Here is a 13,821-nt window from a genome sequence, read left to right as displayed (position 1 = left end):
ACACAAAGCCAAAAAACAACATCGGTTAGCATAGGTGGTTCAGTGGTACAATTCTCGCCTGCGACGAGGGAGACCCGGGTCCGATTCCCGGCCAATGCAATTCCTGTTTTGTGTTGCTGCTCTTCCAGCTCTGGGTAACAGCCTTGCAGCAATCACACCCCACTAGGGCTGCATTACAAGCATATCAGCATTGGTGGTTCAGTGGTAGAATTCTCGCCTGCCACGAGGGAGACCCGGGTCCGATTCCCGGCCAATGCAAGTGCTGTTTTTTGTTGCTACTCTTCCAGCTTTGGGTAACAGCCTTGCATCAATCACACCCCACTAGGGCTGCAGAAAAAGCATATCAGCAATGGTGGTTCAGTGGTAGATTTCTCGCCTCCCTTGTGAAAGACCCTGGTCAGATTCCCGTCCATTACAGTTCCTATTTTGTGTTGCTACTCTTCCAGCTCTGGGTAACAGCCTTGCAGCAATCACAACCCACTAGGGCTGAAATATAAGCATATCAGCATTGCTGGTTCAGTGGTAGAAATCTCGCCTGCCACGCGGGAGACCTTGAGTCGATTCCTGGCTAATACAAATGCATTTTTGTGTGGCTCCTTTTTCAGCTCTGGTTGACGGCCTTTTAGCACTCACACAACATAAAGGCAAAGAAACAACATGGGTCAGCATTGGTCGTTCAGTGGTAGAATTCTTGCCTGCCACGCGGGAGACCCAGGTCCGTTTCCCGGCCAATGCACCTTCTGATTTTGGTTGCTACTCTTCCAGCACTGGGTAACAGCCTTGCAGCAATCACAACCCACTAGGGCTGCAGTAAAACCATATCAGCATTGGTGGATTAGTTGTAGAATTCTCACCTGCCACGCGGTTGACCTTGAGTCGCTTCCTGGCTAATACAAATGCAGTTTTGTGTGGCTCCTTTTTCAGCTCTGGTTGACGGCCTTTTAGCACTCACACAACACAAAGGCAAGGAAGAACATGGGTCAGCATTGGTGGTTCAGTGGTAGAATTCTTGCCCGCCACGCGGGAGACCCGGGTCCGAATCCCGGCCAATGCAATTCCTGTTTTGTGTTGCTACTCTTCCATCTCTGGGTAACAGCCTTGCAGCAATCACAACCCACTAGGGCTGCAGTATAAGCATATCAGCATTGCTGGTTCAGTGGTAGAAATCTCGCCTGCCACGTGGGAGACCTTGAGTCGATTCCTGGCTAATAACAATGCAGTTTTGTGTGGCTCCTTTTTCAGCTCTGGTTGACGGCCTTTTAGCACTCACACAACACAAAGGCAAGGAAGAACATGGGTCAGCATTGGTGGTTCAGTGGTGGAAACCTTGCCTGCCACGCGCGAGACCCGGGTCCAATTCCCAGCCAATGCATTTCCTGTTTTGTGTTGCTACTCTTCCAGCTCTGGGTAACACCCTTGCAGCAGCCACACCCCACTAGGGCTGTAGCATAAGCATATCAGCATTGGTGGTTCAGTGGTAGAATTCTCGCCTGCCACGCGGGAGACCTGGGTCCGATTACTGGTCAATGCAATTCTTGTTTTGTGTTGCTACTCTTCCAGCTCTGAGTATCAGCCTTGCAGCAATCACACCCCACTAGGGCTGCAGTAAAAGCTTATCAGCATTGGTGGTTCAGTGGTAGATTTCTTGCCTGCCACACAGTAGACCCTGGTCCGATTCCCATCCATTACAATTCCTGTTTTGTGTAGCTACTCTTCCAGCTCTGGGTAACAGCCTTGCATCAATCGCACCCCACTAGGGCTGCAGAATAAGCATTTCAGCATTGGTGGTTCAGTGGTAGAATTCTCGCCTGCGACGAGGGAGACCCGGGTCCGATTCCCAGCCAATGCAATTCGTGTTTTGTATTACTACTCTTCCAGCTCTGGGTAACAGCCTTGCAGCAATCACACCCCACTAGGGGCGCAATAAAGCATATCAGTATTGGTGGTTCAGTGGTAGAATTCTCGCCTGCTACGCGGGAGACCTTGAGTCGATTCCCGACTAATACAAGCGTGGTTTTGTGTGGCTCCTGTTTCAGCTCTGGTTGACGTCTTTTTAGCCCTCACACAACACAAAGGCAGGGAAGAACATGGGTCAGCATTGGTGGCTCAGTGGTAGAGTTCTCGCCTGCCACGCGGGAGACCCGAGTCCGATTCCCGGCCAATGAAAATCTTGTTTTGTGTTGCTACTCTTCCAGCTCTGGATATCAGCCTTGCAGCAATCACACCCCACTAGGGCTGTAGTAAAACCATATCAGCATTGGTGGTTCAGTGGTAAAATTCTCACCTGCCACGCGGTGGGCCTAGAGTCGATTCCTGGCTAATACAAGTGTGTTTTTTTGTGGCTCCTTTTTCAGCTCTGTTTGACGGCCTTTTAGCACTCACACACTACAAAGGCAAAAAACTATATCGGTAGGCATTGATGGCTCAGTGGCAGAATCCTCGCCTGCCACAGAGTAGACCTGGAGTCAATTCACAGCTAATACAAGTGTGGTTTTGGCTCCTTTTTCAGCTCTGGTTGACGGCCTTTAAGTACTCACACAACACAAAGCCAAAAAAACAACTTCGGTCAGCATAGGTGGTTCAGTGGTAGAATTCTCACCTGCCGCGTGGGAGACCTGGGTCTTATTCCCGGCCAATGCAATTCCTGTTTTGTGTAGCTACTCTTCCAGCTCTGGTTGACAGCCTTTTAGCACTCACACAACAAAAAGGCAAAACACAACATCGGTCAGCATTGGTGGTTCAGTGGAAGAATTCTTGCCTGCCACGCGGGAGACCCGGGTCCGATTCCTGGCCAATGCATTTCCTGTTTTGTGTTGCTACTCTTCCAGCTCTGGGTAACAGCCTTGCAGCAATCACACCCCAATAGGGATCCATTATAAGCATATCAGCATTGGTGGTTCAGTGGTAGAATTCTCACCTGCCATGCGGGAGACCCAGGTCCGATTCCCGGCCAATGCAAGTGTGGTTTTGTGTTGCTACTCTTCCAGCTCTGGAAAAACAGCCTTGCATCAATCACACCACACTAGGGCTGTAGAATAAGCATATCAGCATTGGTGGTTCAGTGGTAGATTTCTTGCCTGCCACACAGAAGACCCTGGTCCGATTCCCATCCATTACAATTCCTGTTTTGTGTAGCTACTCTTCCAGCTCTGGGTAACAGCCTTGCATCAATCACACCCCACTAGGGCTGCAGAATAACCATATCAGCGTTGGTGGTTCAGTGGTAGATTTCTCGCCTGCCACGCGGAAGACCCTGGTCCGATTCCCGTCCATTCCAATTCCTGTTTTGTGTTGTTACTCTTCCAGCTCTGGGTAACAGCCTTCCAGCAATCACAACCCACTAGAGCTGCAGAATAAGCATATCAGCATTGGTGGTTCAGTGGTAGAATGCTCGCCTGTCACATAGGAGACATAGAGTCGATTCCCGGCTAAAACATGTGCATTTTTGAGTGGCTCCTGTTTCAGCTCTGGTTGATGGCCTTTTAGCACTCACACAACATAAAGGCAAGGAACAACATAGATCAGCATTGGTCGTTTAGTGGTAGAATTCTTGCCTGCCACGCGGGAGACCCAGGTCTGTTTCCCGGCCAATGCACCTTCTGATTTTGGTTGCTACTCTTCCAGCACTGGGTAACAGCCTTGCAGCAATCACAACCCACTAGGGCTGCAGTAAAACCATATCAGCATTGGTGGTTTAGTTGTAGAATTCTCGCCTGCCACGCGGTAGACCTTGAGTCGCTTCCTGGCTAATACAAGTGCAGTTTTGTGTGGCTCCTTTTTCAGCTCTGGTTGACGGCCTTTTAGCACTCACACAACACAAAGGTAAGGAAGAAGATGGGTCAGCATTGGTGGTTTAGGGGTAGAATTCTCGCCTGCCACGCGGGAGACCCGGGTCCGATTCCCTGCCAATGCAATTCCTGTTTTGTGTTGCTACTCTTCCAGCTCTGGGTAACAGCCTTGCATCAATCACACCCCACTAGGGCTGTAGTATAAGCATATTAGCATTGTTGGTTCAGTGGTAGATTATTTGCCTGCCACACAGAAGACCATGGTCCGATTCCTGTCCATTACAATTCCTGTTTTGTGTAGCTACTCTTCCAGCTCTGGGTAACAGCCTTGCAGTAATCACACCCCACTAGGGCGGCAATATAAGCATATCAGCATTGGTGGTTCAGTGGTAGAATTCTCGCCTGCCACGCGGGAGACCCGGGTCTGATTCCCGGCCAATGCAAGTGCTGTTTTGTGTAGCTACTCTTTCAGCTTTGGGTAACAGCCTTGCATCAATCACACCCCACTAGGGCTGCAGAATAAGCATATCAGCAATGGTGGTTCAGTGGTAGATTTCTTGCCTCCCCCGTGAAAGACCCTGGTCAGATTCCCGTCCATTCCAATTCCTATTTTGTGTTGCTACTCTTCCAGCTCTGGTTGACGGCCTTTTAGCACTCACACAACAAAAAGGCAAAAAACAACATCGATCAGCATTGGTGGTTCAGTGGAAGAATTCTCGCCTGCCACGCGGGAGACCCGGGTCCGATTCCTGGCCAATGCATTTCCTGTTTTGTGTTGCTACTCTTCCAGCTCTGGGTAACAGCCTTGCAGCAATCACACCCCAATAGGGATCCATTATAAGCATATCAGCATTGGTGGTTTAGTGGTAGAATTCTCACCTGCCATGCGGGAGACCCAGGTCCGATTCCCGGCCAATGCAAGTGTGGTTTTGTGTTGTTACTCTTCCAGCTCTGGGTAACAGCCTTGCAGCAATCACAACCCACTAGGGCTGCAGAATAAGCATATCAGCATTGGTGGTTCAGTGGTAGAATGCTCGCCTGCCATGTAGGAGACCTAGAGTCGATTCCCGGCTAAAACATGTGCAGTTTTGTGTGGCTCCTTTTTTCAGCTCTGGTTGACGGCCTTTTAGCAGTCACACAACACAAAGGCAAGGGAGAACATGGGTCAGCATTGGTGGTTCAGTGGTAGAATTCTCGCCTGCCACGCGGGAGACCCGGGTCTGATTCCCGGCCAATGCAATTCCTATTTTGTGTTGCTACTCTTCCAGCTCTGGGTAACAGCCTTGCAGTAATCACACCCTACTAGGGCTGCAGTGTAAGCATATCAGCATTGGTGGTTCAGTGGTAGAATTTTTGCCTGCCACGCGGGAGACCCGGGTCCGATTCCCGGCCAATGCAAGTGCTGTTTTGTGTTGCTACTCTTCCATTTCTGGGTAACAGCCTTGCAGCAATCACAACCCACTAGGGCTGGAGTATAAGCATATCATCATTGCTGGTTCAGTGGTAGAAATCTCGCCTGCAACGCGGGAGACCTTGAGTCGATTCCTGGCTAATACAAATGCAGTTTTGTGTGGCTCCTTTTTCAGCTCTGGTTGACGGCCCTTTAGCACTCACACAATACAAAGGCAAGGAACAACATAAGTCAGCATTGGTGGTTCAGTGGTAGGAACCTTGCCTGCTACACGCGAGACCCGGGTCCAATTCCCACCCAATGCTTTTCCTGTTTTGTGTTGCTACTCTTCCAGCTCTGGGTAACAGCCTTGCAGCAATCACACCCCACTAGGGCTGTAGCATAAGCTTATCAGCATTGGTGGTTCAGTGGTAGAATTCTTGCCTGCCACGCGGGAGACCCGGGTCCGATTCCCGGTCAATGCAATTCCTGTTTTGTGTTGCTACTCTTCCAGCTCTGGGTATCAGCCTTGCAGCAATCACACCCCACTAGGGCTGCAGCTTAAACATATCAGCATTGGTTGTTCAGTGGTAGATTTCTCACCCTGCCACGCGGAAGACGGTAGTCCGATTCTCGTCCATTACAAATCCTGTTTTGTGTTGCTACTCTTCCAGCTCTGGGTAACAGCGTTGCAGCAATCACACCCCACTGGGGCTGCAGTATAAGCATATCAGCATTGGTGGTCCAGTGGTAGAGTTCTCGCCTCCCACGTGGGATACCTGGGCCTGGTTCCCAGCCAATGCAATTCCTGTTTTGTGTAGCTGCTCTTCCAGCTCTGGGTATCAGCCTTGCAGCAATCACACCCCACTAGGACAGCAGTATGAGCATATCAGCATTGGTGGTTCAGTGGTAGAATTCTTGCCTGCCATGTGGGAGACCTGGGTCCCATTCCTGGCCAATGCAATTCCTGTTTTATGTTGCTACAATTCCTGTTTTATGTTGCTACTCTTCCAGCTTATCAAGCAAGTTTTTACACAGCGGATGCCCTTTCAGCCGCAACCCATGTCTGGAACACACACACACACACACACACACACACACACACACACACACACACAATCTAGCCTATCCAATTCACCTGTACCGCATGTCTTTGGACTGTGGTGGAAACTGGAGCACCCTAAGGAAACCCACGTGAATGCAGGGAGAACATGCAAACTCCACACAGCAACACCAACTGAACCGAGGCTTGAACCAGCGACCTTTTTGCTGTGAGGCGACAGCACTACCTACTGCGCCACTGCTTCGCCCAGCATAAAAATGTATATACATAAATCACAATTTAAATGGACAAATAAATAGATATGTTTAAATTGTGTTTTTAACCCCCTGGGGTCGAAGACAGCGTATACGCGTTCTGACAAGTTTTTACCTCATTGAGCTGAAATGAACCTAAATTACACTTTCAGTTTTGATCGTACAGATAAGATCAATACATCAATCGAATCTGTTAGGTGTCTTCTTTTTAAATGTGTACACTCACAACAAAAACAAATGTGTGTGCTTTTGCAAATCTAGGATAATAAACAGTGTAGGCATTCTGTCTTTTCTCTCTCCGTGAACTGTTTTTAGAAACGTGTCAGCAAAATGCGCTGAAACTCCGCGAAAACAATACACCCAGACACGAGACACATATCTTTATAAAGCTTGAAGTGTCTACTTTTAAACGCAGCTATGCATGTTGAAAACAAATATTGTTTGATAAAGTAATCAGTATGAAAGCAACGCTATGTCTAGCTTCTCAGTCTGAGCTCATTAGAGTTATTGCGACCAGGCCCACGAAGCTTTGACATTACAAACAGCCTGCATGAGGAGCGCGCAACAGTAGACTGCAGAGGTGGGACCAAGTCATTGTTTGGCAAGTCACAAGTAAGTCTCAATTCATTGCTCTCAAGTCCCGAGTCAAGTCCCGAGTCAAGACAGGCAAGTCCCGAGTCAAGTCCCGAGTAAAAGGCAACAAGTCTCAAGTCAAGTCCAAAGTCCTGCAGTTTGATTTTCGAGTCTTTTCGAGTCTTTTTAACAGAAAAATAAAATATAAACAGATTAGGTATGGTTGTAAGATCTGTATTAATTAAACAAACCTTTTTTTATTAAAGAACATTGCTCAGATATATAAAAATACAAATGCAATTTTCTGAAAAAGTACTGAACAGTGCTGCGTCTCGTCTCCACAGCATAATGCACAAGAACGAGTTCCACCAAAAAAAGACTCCATTTTGCCTCACATCACACAGAAATTGCAGGTCTACTGCTGTCTAATTCATTAAGTTTAGTTGTGCCCGTATGTTATGTCTTCGGTGATCAACTTGTGATTAACCAAAATTACATAACCTCAATGAGGCAGCAGTAGACCAACTCCTGTATATGCTGCAAAGTTAAATTGAGTGAAATTGGAATTTTGTCAATTGAATCTCGTGTGTGCTAAAGAGATGGAGTTGCAAATCTGTCTAGCAGCAACGTAAAATGGTAGCACATATTGTTAATGAAGTAGGCTACTTCATACAAACAATAACATTGTTTTCTTCACATAACGTTGAAGAGCTTTGCTCTCTACCTTGTGTGATGCTCGTGCACGGATTTCCTCTGTTTGTGGACAAAACTGATTGCGAGTTCTCAAATTTTCTCTCGCTCTCAAATATGCACTGCTCACACACAAATTTTCTTGAGCGCTCTCAGAGATTATATGCAAACTCACAATTTGTGTCGTGTTCCCTCTTCCTTTCATGCTTTTTGATATGATTCATATTGCTGCACTGTTTAATAACAATAACCAAAATACTAAAATAGACTTACATATTAAATGTTTAATCTAATAAACCATAACATTATTGGTTGTTTTATATGATGAGATATTTTCAGTTTCAAACACTTAAAGACAGAGAATAGACCAGTGGTGCCCCCCTGAAAATTTGCTTAAGGGGGGCCAGAAAAGGCCAGCTACGTCAGTGGCACCAATCAATCCACAATCATTTTTTAGTGGCTGCTATTTATTTATTGAAATATTGGATTGTATTGCATTTATGTAAGTAGATTTAAATAAATAATGTCAACAGCAAAATCATATCGGGTTGGCCACAGGGGTGGCTAGAGTTTACACAGGGGTAACACCCCTTGTAAAGGGGTTTACACCACTATAAGGCACCTCTGGAATAGATGTTGGATGTAAAGAATACATTTTATTTTAAAAGCATTTAAACAAAAACTAATGCAAGCGGAAATGTAACTGTGATAAAATAAGGAAACACTTGATAAGGTATTATAGCCTACTGTACTATTCACTCTTCAAATAAATCTCACTATCAATCTCATTTTATCATGGCAGCTAAAATAAAGTAAACTAGTGTCTGCTGGCTTCCACTTTGCTGATGAGATTGTGGAGGACATTTTCCATGTCATCCTCTTCATTTTGAGGAAAGCTGTTCCACAGGGCCCCTGAACACGTATATTGGCATGTACTGTGTTTTGAACAGTAGCCTACTACAGTAAAGAACTTCAATTGATCAGTTGTGGTAATACTATAGTTGCTATGGTAACACAAGTGTAATATAAACAAATTACCCAGTGCTGTATTATTTTACAATATAGGGTATTTTATACTACAAATCACTACACTTTACTGTAGTAAAACTACACTTTGTATTATTTTATCTGTTCACTATTGGTAATACTACTGTATTATGAAGCATTCATTAACAAGTCGTAAATAATACTAGCCTAAAACATAAGTATAATACAAGTATACAAAAAGTATAATACTCAAAAACACTAGAATTTATTAAAGAATTTACCTTAACCTTTTAGTTTTTTGTGTATTGTTAATAAATAGTAAAGCAAGAAAGAAACCATATCAACATTCTTGGAATAACCCTTCGCTAAGCCTCGCCCTCCTTAGTTACTGTTGCTACTACGCCTGTCAAGCTTTCATGCCTGGCACATCTATTACAGTGTGTATGCGCTGGTGTCAGACATTCCCAAGGATTTAATTAGTCATTTTTGGCAAACAGGTGAGATCTGAGAAAGCCAGACAAAAGAGGACTGCAGTATACATTACAGGGGTATATTCACAACATGCAACTGATTAGAAAATAATTTTATCAAAATTGAAGCAAGGTTAGCCTAGCCACCTCATACGCTGAACATTCAACAGCATAGTTCATGCACAGCAGGAGAGGTGAAATTATAAAATAATCTAATAACCTAAGAAACTGATGGATTTGTGCCGAATATTAGCATCATTGACCCATAACAGTGTACAGTACCTATTACTGTCAGCATGTTTGTGTGCTCTTTATCCAGTTTTTATTCAAATTTGCAGTTAAGTGGAAGAAAAAAAATTGAAATGCACATTAAAGTATAAATAACAGAAGTGAACAAATAGATTTTTCCTACCAGCAAATATTAGTGTATGTATTTATATGCGTTACAATAGCGAGGGTTTAAACTAGTGCTCACAGGGTTCAACGCTAAGGATTTTTTCTACTGGCCCGATCGGGCCAGTGGTTCTGATTTTTACTTTCCCTGCCCAAATTTTCACTGGCCCCACCAAAAAAAAAAAAAAAAAAGAAGTTAATCGCTATTTGAATGTGCGTGTGTGTGTGTGTGTGTATACACACACACACACACACACACACAGTTGATTTCAGAATTATTAGTTCCCCTAAATTATTAGCACCCCTGTTTATTTTTTTCCCCAATTTCTATTTAACAGAGAACAGATTTTTTCAGCACATTTCTAAACATAATAGTTTTAATAACTCATCTCTAATAACTGATTTATTTTATCTTTGTCATAATGACTGTAAATAATATTTTACTAGATATTCTTCAATACACTTCTATACAGCTTAAAGTGACATTTAAAGGCTTAACTAGGGTAATTAGGTTAACTAGGCAGGTTAGGGTAATTAGGCTAGTTATTGTATAATGATGGTTTGTTCTGTAGACAGTCTGAAAAACAATTAGCTTAAGAGGCTAATAAATTTTACCTTAAAATGGTTAAAAAAATGTTTTTATTCTAGCCAAAATAAAACAAATAAGATTTTGTTCAGAGGAAAAAATATTATCTGACAAAATATCAACATTTCTTTGCTTTGTTAAACATCATTTAGGAAATATTTTAAAAAGAAAAAACAAAAAACAAAAGGGGGCTAATAAATCTGTATATATATTTACGGTAATTTTTAAAATGTTTAAGGAAAACTATTCAGTTCATCAAGGCTATATTTATAAATGTAAAAAAGGTGTAATTGTTAAATATTTATTAAAATTTTAAATAACTGCTTTGTTATTGTATTTAGTTTCAAATAAAATAATTACTCCAGACATTATTGATTTTTTAACTATTACCATTAATAAATATAATAATAATTAATATTAGTGATTTCTGAAGGATCATGTGACTAGAGTAATGAAGCTGAAATCTCATCTTTAAAATCACTGGAATAAATGAATAAATTAAATGATAAACTACTTTTGAACAGTTATTTTATAGTGCAACATTTCACAATTTGTATTTAAGATGAAATAATTGCAGCCTTGGTGAGCAGAAGAAGCTTGTTTTAACATATTTAATCACACTGACCCCAAACTTTTGTGTATTGTGTATAGAATATTTTATAAGTGAAAATGTGCACTTTAATTTTAACAACCCACAGACATCGTCACCGAATACAAATCGAGGTAAGACTTTCTCATATATACAGAGCCTCATTTCAATTGTAAGGTTTTGTAGAAATCAATCAATTGAATTAATCAATCTATTAAAGAAACGTTGACTATAATTCTGTATTTTAGGCTTAAATTATAGAGAGACATAGCAGATGAACCGAGACTGCATCAGATCAATGTAAATCTTTCTTTCGAGCTGTCAGTGCGGAAATGAACAAAACAACAGGCCTAATACAACATTTTATAAGATTAAAATATGGAAAAATTAACAGATAGTAATTTCGGTCAATTTTCGTGACGGATAAACCGAGATCAGGCTGGATAAACAGATCTCGGTAATATTTCAGCATGCTTTCACTTTCGCATTTACCGGTAAGAATGACATCTCGCCCTGCTCATCATTCCCTCTTCATATAGCCGTATATATGGCTATTACACGATCATGATACACTGTGATATAGCCTGGGTCGTTAGTTCGTTGCATTGTTTTGTTTTCTCGCTACAATCGATACGCTCAATAGGACAGAGACCGCATCTCATTCAGGCGAACTTGGACTGATTGATTTGGCGCGGAAGCGAGCGCAACTGCTGGATATATGCTAAAAAAACGCGCTAACGGGTGAAACGAGACAGATTCCGAAACAAACGTCTATGTGGGAAAGCACCGTAAGATTGTATTTGCACACAATTGACAGACAGTCGCAGCACGCAGCTCTGGCTCGATCTGGCAGGCAAAAAGGCAGCAGCTGGCCCGATCGAGCCAGTAACATTTTGTACACTGGCCCGAGTGTCTTGCACGCTGGCCCCGGGCCATCGGGCAGTCCTTATTGTCGAGCCCTGGCTCATAATATCGAGTGGAAAAAAAGAAAAAGACCGCTGGGAAACATAACCTGCTTTGTTTTTTTTTATTTATTTTTTATAAGAAACACAGTTTAGATCTGTTTAGGATAAGAGGAGTGTGAGTTATTGCCACCTATCACTGAATGTGAATATCGAAAACAAAACCAACTTAGCTTAACTCCTTTACTGCCCCTCACACAGCTTGATCCACGCTGGCATTTCTCCTCTTGGGCTTCGGTTTTGAAAAAGGAAAAAATCCCACCACCCAGTCCAAACTTTTAGGATAGCGGGTGTCAGATTTGCATAATCCAATTGCACAACGATTTGGCTTGTTTCCCTCGCTCGAAAGCTTGACAGAGCCTCTGCCCGTAGCTACGATTGGTAAGCCGCGATTGGTGGGTGGCGGTTTTTGGGCATGGCTTAGCGAAAGGTCAGTTTAACAGGAGGATCCCGTGAGAGCAAAAGCACTAAAGGTATGAGACGCCATCGTAAACGAAAGTCAAGCGAACGCAAAGAGACTGAATGCACGAGAGAGAGAGAGAGAGAGAGAGAGAGAGAGAGAGAGAGAGAGAGTGTATTGGCACGCGAGTATTGGCTCGATCTCAAGTTCAAATTCTCTCTGCGTTCGCTTGACTTTTGTCCACTCCGGCGCCTCATAGTAGTCACGTTGGATACTGACGAATCAAAACAATCTACCGTGCTTTGATTGGACGTCATGCCGAAAGCGCGCATGCTCACACACACGCGCGCGCGCATGCTGTCACACACACGCACACATAAACGGGGAGAGAGAGAGAGCGGTCTATGTCAACATACTTTTTTATCGTTGGGCTTTTCATGGGAAGCAGCAAGTCTTTACAAGTCAATAGGGGCAAGTCCTAGTCAAAGTCCGAGTCATTTATGTTCAAGTCCAAGTCGAGTTGCAAGTCTTTTTATATTTTGTCAAGTCGAGTCTAAAGTCATCAAATTCATGACTCGAGTCTGACTCGAGTCCAAGTCACATGACTCGAGTCCACACCTCTGGTAGACTGTGTCAGGAAAAACACGTCATTAAAATGAACTAAAACTCAGCAAATACTCGACAAAGAAACATGTGAGATGTTTCTAAAGAAAGCTTGATATGTCTACTTTTGCATTAACCAATATAAGTCGAAAACAAATAATCTTTCAAGTAATTCGTATAAAAGTAAGGGCAGGTACTGATTCTCCTGTCGCCTCATTACAGCGAACGTGATCCCGCCCGCAGTGAAGGCGCATTTCATATGGAAATGAACTGAGGTGAGCCAGCCAGGTGATAATGTAAACGCTCCCCGAGACATGGCATCAAACGACAAGCTTTATTATAGTTACTTATTTTGTTTGAACGATGGCATGCTACACGGGTGAAGAAGCACAATATAAAAATAATATAAAAATAAACAATATAAAAATTAAAATATATAAATAAACTTATTTTTTCTCAGATTCTTTCTTGAAACTCTTAGTCACATACCTGTCTGATGGCTCGTTATGCAGCTCATTATGCAGGTCTTTGTCTTCTCTGGTGTTACTCTCTGCATAGTAATGATAGTTCACGCCTTCTCGCATAAACTATTTTCACACAGAAAGTGACTTAGAAATTTTAATTCATAGAATTGTTTTTTTGTGAGTAAGTGAACAAGATGATTCTCACATCATTTTGAAGCAAAAACACTAGACTACCAGATCCAGTTCTCAAAAGTCTTGTGCACAAATGTTCTCTGTGTGTTTCACGGCCTTGTTTCAGGGATTTCAAAATTTTAGTTTTTCACTAAACATGCATAAACGTTTCTTTCTCAAAAACACAAACACATACAAACATGCTGCTTAGGTATTATTGTAAACCAACTTGTGCTGTTTACAGTGTTATCACACATTAGCCATTAAAATGTTTTTAAGATACTGAAAACAACACAAATGTCAGTGCATGTCAAAACTTCTCCAGAGCCCCAAAACACCCTCAGACCCCAGATGGTTAAAAGTCATTTAATTAGGCAATAAAACAATGCATTACAAAAACATTTTAAATGTATAAATAAATAGACACTTTTATTACTG

This window comes from Danio rerio, chromosome 4 (genome assembly GCF_052040795.2).
Source record: "Danio rerio strain M-AB ecotype USA chromosome 4, GRCz13ab, whole genome shotgun sequence".
NCBI lineage: Eukaryota > Metazoa > Chordata > Actinopteri > Cypriniformes > Danionidae > Danio > Danio rerio.
The sequence above is the reverse complement of the archived record's forward strand: the minus strand, read 5'-3'. Positions refer to the sequence as shown.